Genomic DNA, 6,846 nt, shown 5'->3' on the forward strand with positions numbered 1-6,846 from the left:
CAACCTATTTTCGTAATTCACATCCAAACAGACCCTTGCATGAGCAATAATTCTCTTTCCATATTTTCTTTTACTTGGTCACCATGTGACTCACTGATTGTTTACCCTTCGACTGAAATTCCTAAAAGAGGCATCATAAGGCATTTGTTTCAAGACAACGATAACTGTCACAGGAGGCCACCGTGCTTCCCGTGGTCTTACCTCACTTGCTGCCATGCCTATTATTATAATATCCTCACAAACATAATGCTTTTTTATGCAAAAGTGAAAAAAGCACACACACAAAAATGTCTTATTAGGATTTCAAAGGAGTGGATTTTCGGTATCTAAGAAATGTATGAAATAGATGAAAGGAGACATAATCAGAAATGAAATATCGTCATGATTAATCAAAGACAAATAATTCCATCATTGAAAAATGACTCAATGTTTAAAGTTTTTCTCTATTCCTGAACATCAGAATTATGCAAGACTTTGAACTCTCAATATTGGAAATGGAACTACAGAAAATGTTCACTCCATAATTTTTTTTTAAACAAAGTGGAATATTGTACTTAAAAGCATAAAACAATTACTCCTTATTGCCTATCAGCTGAAAGCCCCAGCTTGCTGGGCCTGGACTCAGAAGCCCTCCACAGCTGGAGCTACCTTCCCTAGCCAAGCTCATCTACCTACATTCTTAGCCGGGACCTTCTATTCCAGTCATCCTCATCACAAGCTTCTCCCTCCATCTTAAATACCTTCTCTGCACCTCTCTGTCTGAGCATCTTGATTGTCGAGAACCTATTGAAGTCCGTAAGCTACTGTTAGCCACTTCTTAATGCTTGGGTACAGAAATTAATATTAAATGGAGGTTTGGTCCCTATCTTCAAGGAACCTCTCCTGCCTGCTTAAGTTCAGGTTTGTCTCCACCTTCCCTAAGCTTGCAGTATCCCCTGTCGATCTCTACAGCTGTCTCACCCAGCCCACTGTAGCAGTCTAGGCTATTTTGAAGTGATAATAGATCATACACTCCTTAAGAACTCTGAACATAGCTTATGCTTCTTTTATATCCCCCAGAGTGCCCAAGGAAGTGTGAAACACAGGGCTTAGTTAAGGTTTCATAATTTGGTATTTTTAGAGATAAATCTACATTGCTTATGAAAAAGGACATGTTCTCATCTTTAGGCATGACCAGGTGAGGTTCAGATAATTACTGTTGGCATGAGTTTTCTTAATGAAAATGTCAAGTGGCCTGGAGACACTGTATTCCACGTTCAGCATCTCTCAACTAGCTTTTCTCATCCACAATTAGCATTTATTGTGGAGACCTCTTTATCATCTGTAAAAATCCTAATTTTTTTTCTTTTTATGGAGTACTCAAAAACACCTGCAGTAAGAATTACAGCGGTAGGAATCTGCAGTCCCAGTGTGTGAGATCATCAGGCAAAGCATTTGCCAGGAACAAAACAAAACAGAACTGATGCAGTAGTTTAAAATAGATCATTATATACCATCATTATGAAATGGTACTTTTGTATAATACTTTATAGTATATGGTGCACTTCACATTTCTTTTTTTTTTTTTCCCTCTAGTTTTATTGAGATGTAATTGATATACAGCACTGTATAAGTGTACGGGGTGCAGCATAATGATTTGACTTACACACATCATGAAATGAATACACAATAAGCTTAGTGAACATCCATCATCTCATAGAGATACAAAATTAAAGAAAGAGAAAAAATATATTTTTCTTTGTGATGAGAACTCTCAGGATTTACACTCTTAATTTACTCAATTATAACATACAGCAGTGTTAATTATATTTATCATGTTGTACATTACACCCCTTAGTACTTATTTGTCTTATGACTGAAAGTTTGTACCTTTTGATCACTTTCCTCCAGTTCCGCTTCTCCCCACACCCGGCCTCTGATAACCACACATCTGATCTCTTTTTCTATCAGTTTGCTTATTTGCTTTAGAAGTATAATTGACCTACCATACTATGTTAGTTCCTGTTATACAACATGATGATTCGATATTTCTATAATTTCAAAATGATCACCATGATAAGTAGTTACTATCTGTCACTTTTCTTGTTTTGTCCTATTTTACTTTATTTTATTTCATCTCACTTTATCCTTATATCTAGATTATCAAAAGTGGAGAAACTGAGGCTTAGAGGTTGTGGTGGTGGTGACCCATGGATAGAAAACATCTATGGTACAAACTCAATTAAGGCCACTTCTTCTTTCTACTAGAGCAGCTCTCCTCTTCCATAATTTCACATACAAATCTTGGTGGGCTTTATTAGTTAGAGGAGAAGACAAAGCTGAGAGTTCTTCTTTAAACTACTTTTCCCAGATAGTCCAAATCCACATAAGATGAATATTTGCAAACTCTGTTTTAGTTACGGTTCCCTTTTGACACACATCATTGTACCTTATGTACCATGTACCACACAGCAGAGGGACAATATACATTTGGTGAGTAAGCAAATGAGAGAGTGTGTAAACTAAGTAAATATTGTTTTGAGGCAGGGAAATCGAAGTGGATCTATAAGCTTATGGCTGGTAAATTGCCCTTTGTAAAGCATTTGTTTCAAAAACTTGGAGAAAAATGCCCCCATCTTTCACATTACGTGGATACTATTACTCTGTTTCCTTCAGTAGGTTTTAAGTCTGGAATGACATGAATTCTGCTGCAAGGTGTTTATAGGGTCATCATGAGCCTCTGTTAGATACTACTATTTGAACATGTTTCAAAACCTGAAAAACTACTGTTTTTGTCAAATGTCAGTCATCTCTTTTATAGACAGATTGGTTAGATTGTTTACTTCGATGAGTCCAGTGGACCATATCTTCCAATATCCATCCTTCGTGTGGTCCCTTCCCTTGAATCTGGGCCATGGCCTGCTTTAATGATTAAATTGTGGCAAAAATCAAATGATGCCTGTCCAGCCTAAACATTAAGACTTGGATACTTTCATCTTTGTCGTATGGGAGAATCCAGCCTCCATGTAAGACATTCAACTACCCAGAGACCACCGTGCCATGAGAAGCCCACCCATGTGCGAGCTCATCAAAGATGTGGAGTCTTTATCCTTAGTCAGGACACTCCAGCTGATGCCCCATGAGACAGATACGGACTGCCTGTGCTGGGCTCTGCTCAAACTATAGAATTGTAGCAAATGGGTAAAATTGTTGTTGCTAAGATCTACAAAGGCTGGGACAGTTTGTTATGCAATAATATATAACGAAAATAACAAATGATGAGAAAATTGAGACACATCAAGAGAAGCAGAACAGGTAACCCTGCTTTGAAAAAAACAATGCATTAAGGAAAGAAAAGCTGTTGTTATTCACTGTAATGTACTCCTTTAGCCTCTCTCCACATTGTCTCCTTCATTCCTCTTCCTGACTCCCCAGCTTGCCCCACCTCCCTCTTTCCCTGATGACATTAGCACCCAGAACAAGATGCATATTATTACAACACAGGAAAATTAAAAATACCCAAATAACAGCATCCAAATACTAGCGTAAAGTTTTTATATACAAATGGGCAAGAGGAACAATTTCCAATTAATTCCGTTAATTGTTGCCAGCATTTAAGAATAAGATTTGTTTCTATTTTATTGACAATTTTTGTCATCCTGCTAATTAGTCTTATCTGAAGCCACCATATTTTAAATGAAACCCATTTGATCTGTGTTTACTATCTATACCAGCAGTAGTTCTGGTCCTTTAGCTCATATTCTTGAAAGGATTTTAAAGGCTGTATTAATTAATGAAGTTGGCACCCAGAACTACAAATCATGCAATTTTTACTTTTTACTGCCACAGTCTATTTTGCTTTGTAATGTTTTTCTTTAGCTAGTAAACAAAGTTTTTAGCTTCCCAGAATCACTTTCAGGCTTTTCCATAGAAACTCATTACCATGAACTCTAATCAGTGGCTTGCAGTTTCATAGATTTATAGTAAAATGCACAGGAAAATATTCCTGGTCACATCAACCTAATGTTTACCATTAAGATTGTTACAAAGTGTTTATTACTCAATCGTTTAATTATTTTTAAATTTTTTAAAAAATAATTAATTAATTAATTTGCTTATTTTATTGGCGGTGTTGGGTCTTCGTTGCTGCACACAGGCTTTCTCTAGTTGCGGCGAGCGGGGGCTACTCTCTGTTGTGGTGCATGGGCTTCTCATTGCAGTGGCCTCTCTTATTGCAGAGCACGGTTTCCAGGTGCATGGGCTTCAGTAGTTGCAGCACATGGGCTCAATAGTTGTGGCTCACGGGCTCTAGAACGCAGGCTGAACAGCTGTGGCGCATGGGCTTGGTTGCTCCGTGGCATGTGGTATCTTCCTGGGGCAGGGATTGAACCTGCGTCCCCTGCCTTGGCAGGCGGATTCTTACCCACTGTGCCACCTAGGAAGTCCTAATTTTTTATAATATGAATGGTCCTGGTAATTACTCATTTATTTTTATTCTCTAATAAAATATTTTCTTTCCTCCTTTCCTCAAATTACAAAACTCAATAGTAGATTTTGACGTTTATAACTTAATGTAAACATGCCCAAGTGACACTGATCTAAACACTCTCTTGTGTATTATTAGGCATTTCATCTATATATCTCAATAATTATAGATAATTGTTATTATTAAATAAATAAATGTAAAGTATGCATAATAAAAACAATAAATCCTATTTACATTTACTTCTCAGATTAAGAAATCACTTTGGTGTGGTAAGAAGGGGATCTCAAGCTGAAATCAAAATAATTGTCTTTGTATCTGCCACTTAACAGTTAGGTCTCTTAATCTTTCTCAGCCTCAGTTACCTGTCTCTAAAATATAGGTAATAATTCACTATTCCATGTAGTTCTTCTGAGCATCAAATGAGACCACAGGTGTGAAAGTGCTCAGCACAGGCATCTTGGGCAGAATAGTCACTCGGAAAACATTTGTTGTCTAACTCTGAATGGTTTTGAATACTGGTACTTATAGAGTCAATAAAGAGGATGCTATCTGGTAAAAATCTATATTACTGCAAACATTTGTCTGTTCTATTGGTTCCTGGATAATTATGTTGCACTTTACTGCTGTGTGTCATCTGGATGAGAAAATAATCTCTGCTTTTCAGATGCATGAGCGGGCAGGTGCAGGTTATATGGACACGTTGAGAATGGAAAGAAGGTACAGGATAGTTTTCACACCCAGCGTAGCTCCCTGATATGCTGGGTTACTCAGATGAAGGGTGCAGTTACTTACCTCCAACTTCACAAACAGTGAGTGATTGTTATTCATACCAGGCACTGGAAATGCAAAGCTGACTCAGACACACAACTTTCTTCCCAGAAGTTCTCAGGACCTATTTACAGAGACAAATATAAACTCAACTGACCATGAAACATGTCACAATGGAATAAGGGTTACATGTAAAGAAAAGACCATACTTTGGATCACCAAAAGTAGTACCTGGTCCTCAGGAGATCTGGAGAGGCTTCAAGGAAGAGGTAAACTGTTAACAGAGACTTCAAAGATGAAATAATTCAGAAATTACCTGTCTTGGGACTGATTCCAGTCTATACACCTCTGTGCTGCGTAATTTAGATTGTCCTCCAGACCTACACTCCACTCTCCTTTAGTGAGTTCTGTGTGGAGGATTTCTGACTGGGGGAGACTGTGTCAGTTGGCTCCTTTGCCGTTTAGCTTCAGGTTGACTTTGACCGTGGTGGGTGATAACCAGCGAAGACAAGGGGCATGTGAAGAGTGAGGTCAGGGGTACTCACCCTCCAGGTTCCCTCCCTTAGGCTTGCAGGGGGCTGGGGGCATCCTCAGATTTAGTCTTAGGTTTTCTGGACCCCAAGCAGCCCTTCTGCGTCTGGACTCCAATTATTTCTTCCTCCTGTGCTTCCGCAGTCTGGGATACCTGCATTATCCCCAGTCATTTCTCAACCCCTGCATACACCTTTATAAATGAAATTTTTATTGAATTTGACTAGATTTTCCTACTCTATGTTACACATTTGTATGCATACAAAATTTTTTTTTACTAATCTCTCCCATTAAAATGTGACTTCCTCAAGAGTAGAAATCTCTTCTTTTCCATCTTCATATAATAGTGATTCCTATAGTTCTCATAAGGCAGCTTTATTCTCATAATGCAGTGATATTTAACAGGAAGATTTAGTGTTTTATGCAGTACTCAGTAAGAATTTCAGTTTTCTTTGTTCACTGGATTATTTCTAAAAGCATTGTGGACTTCATATGTGCAAGTTCAAATCAGATTCTTTAAGATAAAAACTTTGTTCTGGGCTTAAACTAGCCTAGTAAGTGTTCTCTACATCTTTGTTAGTTTGACATGCAAATTTGATGATGTGGATGAGGGTGTTTTATTCTTTGTGCTATTATGTATCAGATATCTCTGTTTTCCTTCACAGTCCTTCTTCCTTTAACTGAAGTTAGCATGCTGTATCTTTTGCTACTAGGGTTCACATGACAGATATATGTCATTCACATGCATGACATACTTCATGGACTGTAACACAGATGAGCGACGGTGGGTTTTGCAAAGTTTCCCACTTTCTCGTGTTCAGTAAAGCATGCCATCATTAATCTGAAAGAGTGACATCTTAGAACTGAACTAGTCTCAGCCCTGTTCTAATTCATTTTACAAGGAAAATCAAAGACAGAATTTAGTACTATAGCTAGATGTTTGTGTGCTCGCTTCGTAGAAGTTACTTGGGCATGTGAATTAATTGTGCAAATGGGTAAGCCCTTTCCAGTTCCTTAGAGATTGGCTTCCCTGTTTAAATTTACCCATCTTTTTAAAATAATTAATTAATTAATTGTCTATT

Source organism: Hippopotamus amphibius, chromosome 7 (genome assembly GCF_030028045.1).
Source record: "Hippopotamus amphibius kiboko isolate mHipAmp2 chromosome 7, mHipAmp2.hap2, whole genome shotgun sequence".
In the NCBI taxonomy this organism is placed as follows: domain Eukaryota; kingdom Metazoa; phylum Chordata; class Mammalia; order Artiodactyla; family Hippopotamidae; genus Hippopotamus; species Hippopotamus amphibius.